The sequence below is a fragment of the Nerophis lumbriciformis genome, linkage group LG19, assembly GCF_033978685.3.
Source record: "Nerophis lumbriciformis linkage group LG19, RoL_Nlum_v2.1, whole genome shotgun sequence".
Taxonomy (NCBI): domain Eukaryota; kingdom Metazoa; phylum Chordata; class Actinopteri; order Syngnathiformes; family Syngnathidae; genus Nerophis; species Nerophis lumbriciformis.
In genome coordinates, this window is record NC_084566.2 from 33,441,773 (window position 1) to 33,454,470 (window position 12,698).

The window sequence follows — 12,698 nt, forward strand, 5'->3', positions numbered from 1 at the left end:
TCTCCTTGAATAAACAGGTCAGTTTCTTGTTACCAACCATTGTGTATTATTCAAACTCCCCTAATTCAGCTGGCTAGTTGTTATCAAGAGTACTAAAACCCTTTTCAACATGATTCTGACAACTAAGTAGGCTAAATAACTTTAAACTTTAATACATGCTCGGATAGGCCAGTATCGGTCAGTATCGGTATCGGATCGGAAGTGCAAAAACAATATCGGTATCGGATCGGAAGTGCAAAAACCTGGATCGGGACATCCCTAGCTTACATAGGTCTGGTGATAATGTTCCCCTTTAAACGATTAATTATTTAGCCTAAGACCCCCGTTTCAGCCACACTAAACCAGCGTTTAAGACCCTCCTCCTCGGACACATTTTTACACGGTCTCCGGCACTTAGCTTTGTATGGACCCATTGATCGTTTACAAAGTGGCTTGTGCAGCCCTTTGAGACACTCGTGATTTAGGGCTACATAAGTCAACTTTGATTGATTGATTAATAAGTAATATTGTACACTATAAGTAAAATATGCCATGTTTTGAAAGTAGCTTGGCCAATACCATTGATTCGTCGCAGAGGCTAAAAGTGGCAAAGTGACAATGATCTCAGAAAGCAATCGGAAGCCAATCATGTCCTGCTGTCCACGGAGACGCGAGGATGGTTTACACTTAAATTAGCTTTCAGCATCGATTCACAACAGTGGTAGCTCAATACTCTGGATGGCTGGAAGTTGAAACTTTCACATTTGATCCATGTGCTTTGGGGCCGAGCTTCAGATCAATGCCAGGAAGCACAAGAAAGGAAAACTGGGTTCTGGTGAATAATAGATCCACACCTGGACCGAGAGCTCTGTGAAAGGGGTATTCTTTATGTCTTTCTTTCTTTTTTTAAAGACAGAAGAAAGCGCCGGATGCCAAATCCCCTCTCATCGAAAACAACATCCGGCCCCTGAAGTCAATGACCCCCTCAGTCTAAATCGCTTCAATCCTCCCAAGCTCCGCTAAATCAACACTTCTTTGAAATCTGCCTGAGCAGCGTTACAATAAGAAGATCAAATGCTAATGTTGCTAACAGTAGTTTCTCTTTTCTTTTCCCTCTGTGGCTTTCCCAGTGTCTAATTTGTCAGACAAGACGGTAACAATAGAGGGAAATTAGTCCGAGGGGACAAATTGTGCAAAAGGAGGGAATTATCACGTTTGATCATGATCTAAATAAGATAATGCGGTTTGTTTTTTTGGTCTTGTTGCCAGAAAGAAGAAGTGGAACAAATGCTTGTATTTACGTAGCAGAGTGGGGGAAAGATTCAAGGTTGAATGTTAAAGAAGTAGAAATAGCGAGGCTAATTAGAAGACTAAAAGAAACATTTCCTCTTGAGGGCGAATCTGGGTCATCAAGGCGAGAAAAATCATTCCTTCACATCGCTGTATGTAATTGTTTGTGTAAAGCAAACTTTTCTTCCCCACAAAATAAAGAAAAATCTGAGAAAACAGGCATTGCTGCTGTATTGCCTATGTTTCTATTATTCTGAGGAATACAACACACGGTGGCGCTGTTATTTCATCCCATCGTTAAATTACACTGATTTGAAATTTCTCACACAGAGATACGAAGGGCGTTGAGCTAAATCAGCACAAAAATCGTTAGACATATTTTGGGGACCGACAAGCTTTGTGTATGTTGTGTAAAATTGAGTGTTTCCTATACATTCATTTATTTGTAATATCAAAATATATAGGTTTTTACAATGCAGGACAGTTACATGTGAACTTCCAGATAATATACAGGGTTGAGGTGGGCGGGGTTGGAGGGGCGGGGGGTGTATATTGTAGCGTCCCGGAAGACTTAATGCTGCAAGGGATTCTGGGTATTTGTTCTGTTGTGTTTATGTTGTGTTACGGTGCGGATGTTCTCCCGAAATGTGTTTTGTCATTCTTGTTTGGTGTGGGTTCACAGTGTGGCGCATATTTGTAACAGTGTTAAAGTTGTTTATACGGCCACCCTCTGTGTGACCTGTATGGCTGTTGACCAAGTATGCATGCATTCACTTGTGTGTGTGTGTAAAAGCCGCATATATTATGTGACTGGGCCGGCACGCTGTTTGTATGGAGGAAAAGCGGACGTGGCGACAAGTTGTAGAGGACGCTAAAGGCAGTGCCTTTAAGGCACGCCCTCAATATTCTTGTCCGGGTGGAAATCGGGAGAATGGTTGCCCCGGGAGATTTTCGGGAGGGGCACTGAAATTCGGGAGTCTCCTAGGAAAATTGGTGTATTGGCAAGTATGCCCTACGTCCGTGTTTTACCGGATATGTACCGCTCCGTACAGCGGCGTTTTAAAAAGTCATTAATTTTACTTTTTGAAACCGATACCGATAATTTCCGATATTACATTTTAAAGCATTTATCGGCCGATAATATCGGCAGGCCAATTAATATCGGACTACAATATATGCCTTTAAGTAGAAATATAGTTAAAGTTTTATGTAATTTTTTTCCAAAAAAAATATACTTTTGTGCAAGTTCAAAACAATCGTGACGCTATTTTTTTGTTAGCCTGTCAATGAGAACATCCATTGTAATCTAGCGACATACAGTAAGAGCCAACATTTATCTATTTCTATGTACTGTTTTAATTGGTTTTACCCTTTAAAATCGTTTTTAATCATATTTATTTTTATATCGTTTTTATATTGGTTTTATATTTATTTATTTTTTGTTTTTATTCAGTCATTGGTGGAGCTAAGGATAATATTTGAAAATTGTTTTTAGTATTGTTTTTAATATTGTGTTTAATATTATTGTGCAGCACTTTGGAAACATTTTTGTTGTTTAAATGTGCTATATACAGTAAATAAAGTGGATTGGATTGATTGGATTTATGAACATGATTCCTATATATGTGCACTTATATGCATATAATGTATAATAATGTACTTTCTTTGGTGTGCTAAGTCTTCCAGTGACTTCCTTGTGCCAGCCCGTGTTACATTGTAGTACTAAACGAAGCAGCAAAGGATAGAAAAATACAGCAAAACGATATCATTTAACAAGAAAAAAATGTGTTGATACTAATAACAGATTTTCTCTTTAAATATATAGTAAGTATCATTTTATTTAGCCTTTTTTTTTTTATTGTGTCAAAGTACTTATATCAATTATATGAAGATGTCACAGTGACACTGCCCTGGCTGAGCCCCCGCCATCACAAATAGATTGCCGTTTTGTGGGAAACACTAAAATTTTAGCAATATTTGTAAAAAATAATAAAAGGTAACACTTTAGTATGGGGAACATATGAACCATTAATTAGTTGCTTATTAACATAGAGTTAGGGTCAGGGTTAGGGTTGGGGTTGGGGTTAGGGTTAGGGGTAGGGTTGGGGTTAGGGTTAGGGTTAGGGTTAGGGTTAAGGGCAGGGTTAGGGTTAGGTAATACTCTTAGTTAATGGAAAAATATTGGCTATTAATTAGTCATTATTAAGTACTTATTAATGCCTTATTCTGCATGGCCTTATTATACAACCATTAAGCCATGAACTAAGTGCCTTCTCTAACCCTAACCCTAACCCAGATTGCTGTTTTGTGGGAAACACTTACATTTTAGCAATATTTGTAAAAATAAAATAAAAGGTAACACTTTAGTATGTGGAACATATTAATCATTAATTAGTTGCTTATCAACATAGGGTTAGGGTTAGTGTTGGGGTTAGGGTTAGGGGTAGGGTTAGGTAAAACTCTTAGTTAATGGAAACATATTGGCTATTAATTAGCCATTATTAAGGTCTTAAGTACTTATTAATGCCTTATTCTGCATGGCCTTATTATACAACCAGTAATCCATTAACTAAGAGTCTTCCCTAACCCTAACCCTAACCCAGATTGCCGTTTTGTGGGAAACACTTACATTTTAGCAATATTTGTTAAAAAAAAAATAAAAGGTAACACTTTAGTATGTGGAACATATGAATTATTAATTAGTTGCTTATTAACACAGGGTTAGGGTCAGGGTTAGGGTTTGGGTTGGGGTTTGGGGTAGGATTTGGGTTAGGGTTAGGGTTAGGGGTAGGGTTAGGTAAGACTCTTAGTTAATGGAAACATATTGGCTATTAAATAGTCATCATTAAGTACTTATATATACTTATTAATGCCTTATTCTGCATGGCCTTATTACACAACCAGTAAGCCATTAACTAAGTGTCTTCCCTAACCCTAACCCTAACCCTTATCCTAACCCAGATTACCGTTTTGTGGGAAACACTAAAATTTTAGCAATATTTTAAAAAAATAAAATAAAAGGTAACACTTTAGTATGTGGAATTAGTTGCTTATTAACATAGGGTTAGGGTTAGGGTTAGTGTTGGGGTTAGGGTTAAGGGTAGGGTTGGGGTTAGGGTTAGGGTTAGGTAAAACTCTTAGCTAATGGAAACATATTGGCTATTAATTAGCCATTATTAAGTACTTATTAAGTACTTATTAATGCCTTATTCTGCATGGCCTTATTATACAACCAGTAAGCCATTAACTAAGAGTCTTCCCTAACCCTAACCCAGATTGCCGTTTTGTGGGAAACACAAAATATTTTGCAATATTTGTAAAAATAATAATAAAAGGTAACACTTTAGTATGGGGAACATATAAACCATTAATTAGTTGCTTATTAACATAGGGTTAGGGTCAGGGTTAGGGTTGGGGTTAGGGGTAGGGTTGGGGTTAGGGTTAGGGTTGGGGTAGGGTTAAGGTTAAGGAAGACTCTTAGTTAATGGAAACATATTGGCTCTTAATTAGTCATTGTTAAGTACTTATTAATGCCTTATTCTGCATGACCGTATTGTACAACCAGTAAGCCATTAACTAAGAGTCTTCCCTAACCCTGACCCTACCCCTAACTCTTACCGCAACCCTACCCCTAACCCCAACCCTGACCCTAACCCCATGTTAATAAGCAAGGGTTAGGGTTAGAGTTGGGGTTGGTGTTAGGATTACAGGTTAGAGGTTAGGGTTAGGGAAGACTCTTAGTTAATGGAAACATATTGGCTATTAATTAGTCATTATTGAGTACTTATTAATGCCTTATTCTGCATGGCCTTATTATACAACCAGTAAGCCATTAACTAAGCGTCTTCCCTAACCCTAACCCTACCCCTAATTCCAACCCTAACCCTAACCCCAACCCTAACCCTGAGTTAATAAACAAGGGTTAGGGTTAGAGTTAGGGTTAGAGTTGGGGTTAGGGTTAGAGTTAGAGTTAGGTTTAGAGGTTAGGGTTAGGGTTAGGGAAGACTCTTAGTTAATGGAAACATATTGGCTCTTAATTTGTCATTATTAAGTACTTATTAATGCCTTATTCTGCATGGCCTTATTATACAACCAGTAAGCCATTAACCAAGAGTCTTCCCTAACCCCAAACTCAAACCCTAATCCCAACCCTACCCCTAACCCTAATCCTAACCCTAACGTCCAACCCCAACCCTGACCCTAACCCTATGTTAATAAACAAGAGCTAGGGTTAGGGTTAGGGTTAGGGTTAGAGTTGGGGTTAGGTTTAGAGTTAGGGTTAAAGGTTAGAGGTTAGGGTTAGGGTTAGGGAAGACTTTTAGTTAATGGAAACATATTGGCTATTAATTAGTCATTATTAAGTACTTATTAATGCCTTATTCTGCATGGCCTTATTATACAACCAGTAAGCCATTAACTAAGCGTCTTCCCTAACCCTAACCCTACCCCTAATTCCAACCGTAACCCTAACCCTAACCCCAACCCTAACCCTGAGTTAATAAACAAGGGTTAGGGTTAGAGTTAGGGTTACAGTTGGGGTTAGGGTTAGAGTTAGGTTTAGAGGTTAGGGTTAGGGTTAGGGAAGACTCTTAGTTAATGGAAACATATTGGCTCTTAATTAGTCATTATTAAGTACTTATTAATGCCTTATTCTGCATGGCCTTATCATACAACCAGTAAACCATTAACTAAGAGTCTTCCCTAACCCCAAACTCAAACCCTAATCCCAACCCTACCCCTAACCCTAATCCTAACCCTAACCCCAACCCCAACCCTGACCCTAACCCTATGTTAATAAACAAGAGCTAGGGTTAGGGTTAGGGTTAGGGTTAGGGTTAGAGTTGGGGTTAGAGTTGGGGTTAGGTTTAGAGTTAGGGTTAAAGGTTAGAGGTTAGGGTTAGGGTTAGGGAAGACTCTTAGTTAATGGAAACATATTGGCTATTAATTAGTCATTATTAAGTACTTATTAATGCCTTTTTCTGCATGGCTTTATTATACAACCAGTAAGTCATTAACTAAGCGTCTTCCCTAACCCTAACCCTACCCCTAATTCCAACCCTAACCCTAACCCTAACCCCAACCCTAACCCTGAGTTAATAAGCAAGGGTTAGGGTTAGAGTTATGGTTAGAGTTGGGGTTAGGGTTAGAGCTAGAGTTAGGTTTAGAGGTTAGGATTAGGGTTAGGGTTAGGGAAGACTCTTAGTTAATGGAAACATATTGGCTCTTAATTAGTCATTATTAAGTACTTATTAATGCCTTATTCTGCATGGCCTTATTATACAACCAGTAAGCCATTAACTAAGAGTCTTCCCTAACCCCAAACTCAAACCCTAATCCCAACCCTACCACTAACCCTAACCCCAACCCTGACCCTAACCCTATGTTAATAAACAAGAGTTAGGGTTAGGGTTAGGGTTAGAGTTGGGGTTAGAGTTGGGGTTAGGTTTAGAGTTAGGGTTAGAGGTTAGGGTTAGGGAAGACTCTTAGTTAATGGAAACATATTGGCTATTAATTAGTCATTATTAAGTACTTATTAATGCCTTATTCTGCATGGCCTTATTATACAACCAGTAAGCCATTAACTAAGAGTCTTCCCTACTCCTAACCCCAACGCTAAACCTAACCCCAACCCTACCCCTAACCCTAACCCCAATCCCAACCCCAACCCTGACCCTAACCCTATGTTAATAAGCAACTAATTAATGGTTCATATGTTCCCCATACTAAAGTGTTACCAAATAAAAATACAAATAAAATACCCACCATGAAGCTAAACCTGGTGGGACTTGGCACCTAACTGTCCAAAAGTCATTAACCATTCGTCTAATAATGATCAAACATTGAAGATACCTGTATTACTTGTTTTCCAAAAGCCTGTCTTCCATTTTGACCACAACCCATGGACGCACCACAGGTAACATTTTTTTAGTTAGGACGCCTCATGAGGCATCAGCAATCTGCATTTGCGTCCTCACTTATTGCATTTAATCCCGCAGCACGTGGCGCAGTGTGAGCGTGACACATGCCCAGACAGGTGGCCAGCTTCGGGGTCAAAGGTTGCCAAATGACGTCGCCTTGACAGGTGCAGCCCAGATCTGAGATTTCAATCCCAACCGAGAGCAATCTCGAGGTCCTCACCTCAACACTTCAAACACGTTGGGGCTCTTTGTTTCTCAGCTAAAGCGCCATAAATCACCTGGTCGGAAGAAAGGGAAAGAGAGAGACCGCCATGGCCAGGCTTCTTCATCCTTTAGGGTCAATGATGAAAGGATGAGGTCCCCTTTTAAATCGACTCTTAACAGCTTCAATCTGCTTTTCTCTTTATATACCTAGCGCCACTATGCAGTGAGTGAAAAAGCACCACGGCACAATTAGACCTTTCAGACAGTCAAGTGGCATGAATAAGTCACACAAAGAATATAATTCCCAGAGTCTCATTAATATGATGAATTTTTAAATCCAATTATTGTTTGACGGCGCCTGACCTATTTTCTGATCCAAGGGCGCTATCGAATCCTGGCACATCACCCTGTCTCCAGCTCGCGCGGTTCATTTGAAGTTGTCCAAGGTTTTCAATGTTCTCCGTTGGAGGCAATAACTATCGAGCTTGTGTTCCACGCAGGTGTGCTAAATGCTAATCAATCATCCACAGAAAGTCATAAAACAAGTACAGTCCAGTACTGCATTTGACTTTATAGTAGGGATGTGCCAATCGATCAACCATCGGACGTTTTTGGTGAAAAAGTAAATCGTAAGCAAACTATTAATGCCGATTAATGCCTCTCAATGCCAAACAACTAAGACAAATACTTTATTTTTAGTCACTCGGCTGACAAAGGTGGCTACCAGCTTAGTTAATATAATCACCTCCATTGCGGCAAATAAACTACACTTCTTATAATCCTAAATATCTTTATCATCTAATCATCAGAGTAAGAACAAGTCAGGAGCAAGACAAGAAATAAGTTCTTTATGTGCTTTATCTAGATTTGTATTTTCATGTTTACAAATTCAGAAAAAAAATCCCTGCACAGGAGGACTTTGAGAACAAAAACCAAAGGATTTAAATGCGTAGTAGATTGTACATTTGTTCAATCGCATGTCATGAAGGATAATAGGTAACAAGTTTAAATATGGTGTTAATATTGTTACACTGTCAATAGCATTCACCATAAATATAGTGAAAAATGTACTAATACATCTGATTGGTATCGGATGATCTCCCTCATGGAAGAATGGTATCGGAATTAGCAGCATGATCGGAATAATCCCTACTTTTTTGTCTGGAAATATTGTCATTCATCCAGGTTTGGACTAGGCGGTATACCGATACTACAGTTAATACCAGTATATTTTAGAAAGAAGGCGGACACTCTAACCACAAGGCCACTGAGGTTCCACACCCAACGAAAACTGCTTCAACATAGTATCAGTTTATTAATTACTTAAGAAGAAAAAGAAACATGTTACGTTACTACTTACAACAACAATTATTTGAGTTCTCCCAACACTGGTTATCTAGCCGTAAAACACTTCAACAAAAAGTGCAAAGTGCTTAAGGTTGTCTAAGATACTGGTATTCGTATATCGCACAACGCCATTCGGCCTTAAAGTACAGGGATACAGATTTTGGTCCATATTGCCCAGCCCTAATCCAGGTCATCGTATTCTCAGGGCAATCTATCACAAGTGGGCTGTTCAGATTGTCCTAGAAGACATTTCGTCTCTCCTCCAAGCAGTCTTCGTCAGTTCACGGTAATAAAATTAAATAAGAAGTACATTGTATATTTGGGTACAAAAATGACAGCTGTTAAGAAGCAAAGACAAAAGACCTATGCCAGCACAACAATAGTCGTTAGAATGGAAATGTTGTCAATTTGTTAGCATTTCAGTATTGTGGCACAAAATAACTGGTGTTAGGAAGCAAACTTTGTAAAGTTAAAGTTAAAGTACCAATGATTGTCACACACACACTAGGTGTGGCGAAATGTGTCCTCTGCATTTGACCCATCCCCTTGTTCAACCCCTGGGAGGTGAGGGGAGCAGTGGGCAGCAGCGGTGGCCACGCCCGGGAATCATTTTTGGTGATTTAACCCCCAATTCCAACCATTGATGCTGAGTGCCAAGCAGGGAGGTAATGGGTCCCATTTTTATCGTCTTTGGTGTGACTCGGCCGGGGTTTGAACTCACAACCTACCGATCTCAGGGCGGACACTCTAACCACTAGGCCACTGAGTAGGTAGTAGTAGTGCATGCTAGCACAGAAAGGAAGTGGAACCTGAGCCACTCAAATATACAAACTAACTGTGACAAAATGAAGCAGGACCAGCGTACCAATGGTCTTTGCTCCCGAGGAATCGGCGGACACTGTTATAATCGGCTCGGCCGGAGTAGGACCCCAAAGCAGAAAAGAAACAGTCTGCAAAAATAGGAATGTTTAATAACAAAAAGCGCACTCGAGGAGTAGAAACAATAACAAAAAAAGCGCACTCAAAAAACGGATTGGAGAAACAAAAGATGCACTCAAAAGGAGTGGGGTAAAAACAACACAACAATACCAAGACCCAGCCAATGGAAAGGTAAATGTGAGGACAGCCACGAAGGAAAACGATGTTCAACTAGGAAACGCCCAGTGGGTGGAAGAAATCCTTGGAGGTGAGTGAAACATCTACAATTAAACTGGCATTGAGAAGACTGGCAGCGAGGCTTAAAGGCCTACTGAAATGCGATTTTCTTATTTAAACGGGGATAGCAGGTCCATTCTATGTGTCATACTTGATCATTTCGCGATATTGCCATATTTTTGCTGTAAGGATTTAGTAGAGAACATCGACGATAAAGTTCGCAACTTTTGGTCGCCGATAAAAAAGCCTTGCCTGTACCAGACGAGTAGCGTGACGTCACAGGTTGTGGAGCTCCTCACATCTGCACATTGTTTACAATCATGGCCACCAGCAGCGAGAGCGATTCGGACCGAGAACGCGACGACTTCCCCATTAATTTGAGAGAGGATGAAAGATTTGTGGATGAGGAAAGTGAGAGTGAAGGACTAGAGGGCAGTGGGAGCGATTCAGATAGGGAAGATGCTGTGAGAGGCGGGTGGGACCTGATATTCAGCTGGGAATGACTAAAACAGTAAATAAACACAAGACATATATATACTCTATTAGCCACAACACAACCAGGCTTATATTTAATATGCCACAAATTAATCCCGCATAACAAACATATCCCCCCTCCCGTCCATATAACCCCCCAATACAACTCAAACAGCCGCACAACACACTCAATCCCACAGCCCAAAGTACCGTTCACCTCCCCAAAGTTCATACAGCACATAATTTCCCCAAAGTCCCCAAAGTTACATACGTGACATGCACATAGCAGCACGCACGTACGGGCAAGCGATCAAATGTTTGGAAGCCGCAGCTGAATGCGTACTCACGGTACCACGTCTGCGTATCCAACTCAAAGTCCTCCTGGTAAGAGTCTCTGTTGTCCCAGTTCTCCACAGGCCAATGGTAAAGCTTGACTGTCATCTTCCGGGAATGTAAACAATGAAACACCGGCTGTGTTTGTGTTGTTGCTGGAGCCGGCCGCAATACGCCGCTTCCCACCTACAGCTTTCTTCTTTGCTGTCTCCATTGTGCATTGAACAAATTGCAAAAGATTCACCAACACAGATGTCCAGAATACTGTGGAATTTTGCGATGAAAACAGACGACTTAATAGCTGGCCACCATGCTGTCCCAAAATGTCCTCTACAATCCGTGACGTCACGCGCTGACGTCATCATACCGGGACGTTTTCAGCAGGATATTTAGGCGCGAAATTTAAAATTGCACTTTATTGTATTGGCATGTGTTGCAATGTTAAGATTTCATCATTGATATATTAACTATCAGACTGCGTGGTCGGTAGTAGTGGGTTTCAGTAGGCCTTTAAGTAGGCCAAGAGAAAATTGGCAGCAGGTGTATGTGTGGGTGGCTCCGCCCCGCAACGCCAAAACCAAGTACTGCAAAGAAGGGCAGGTTGGAGGCAGCAGAGCAGCCAAACACATAACAGACGCAGGCATATTGACGTTCTAATATTGCCACTTTGGGTAACCTCACTCCATTCACCAGTTTACGACAAACATCAATGTTGATTTCTTCGACACAGCTGTTTCCGAACACCATCTACATCCAAAGTGCTAGTCAACTGAAATGTTTCCAAGACATTTTCCATACATTCCCTCGTTTACTTAAAGGGTTTCAGGCAAAAAACAAATGTGTATTGTAGTTTGGGATTGTATAAACCTCAGCAACAGCTGTAAAACTAGTCAAAGATCTTGCCAACATAGAACATTATTAGGGATGTGTCGATCAATCAGTCACTGATCAGTATCGGCCGATGTTCTGAAAAAAATACGTAAAATGTCATTATCAAGTATTAGGAAGTATTGATCATATTACGCCTACACTGGCTCACCTGCACTGGCTTCCTGTGCACTTAAGATGCGACTTTAAGGTTTTACTACTTACGTATAAAATACTTAACGGTCTAGCTCCATCCTGTCTTGCTGATTGTATTGTACCATATGTCCCGGTCAGAGTTTTGCGTTCTAAGAACTCCGGCTTATTCGTGATTCCCAGAGTCACTAAAAAGTCTGCGGGCTATAGAGCGTTTTCTATTCGGGCTCAGTACTATGGAATGCCCTCCCGGTAACAGTTAGAGATGCTACCTCAGTAGAAGCATTTAAGTCCCATCTTAAAACTCATTTGTATACTCTAGCCTTTAAATAGACCCCCCTTTTTAGACCAGTTGATCTGCCGTCTCTTTTCTGCTCTGCCCCCCTCTCCTTTGTGAATGATAAATGATAAATGGGTTACACTTGTATAGCGCTTTTCTACCTTTAAAGGTACTCAAAGGGCTTTGACACTATTTCCACATTCACACACACATTCACACACTGATGGCGGGAGCTGCCATGCAAGGCCCTAACCACGACCCATCAGGAGCAAGGGGTGAAGTGTCTTGCTCAAGGACACAACGGACGTGACTAGGATGGTAGAAGGTGGGGATTGAACCAGGAACCCTCAGGTTGCTGGCACAGCCACTCTCCCAACTGCGCCACGCCGTCCCCGTGAAGAGGTTATCAGGTGACCACAGATAAGGCGCTACCTGTTCAAAGTCGGGACCCGGGGTGGATCTGTGCATCAGCTGGGGACGTCTCTGCGCTGTTGACTTGTCTCCACTCAAGATTATCCCTTTCTGGCCCCACTATGGACTGGACTCTCACACTATTAACTAGATCCACTATGGACTGGACTCTCACACTATTAACTAGATCCACTATGGACTGGACTCTCACATTATTATGTTATATCCATTATGGACTGGACTCTCACACTATTATGTTAGATCCACTATGGACTGGACTCTCACAC

General features: G+C 40.9%; 1 protein-coding gene across 7 annotated transcripts in view; it reads right to left on the bottom strand.

Annotated features, from left to right (window-relative positions):
- The window catches only part of LOC133618481 (receptor-type tyrosine-protein phosphatase mu-like), a 580,372-nt gene that overhangs the window by 472,485 nt on the left and 95,189 nt on the right, over positions 1-12,698 (bottom strand). The window lies entirely within an intron of this gene.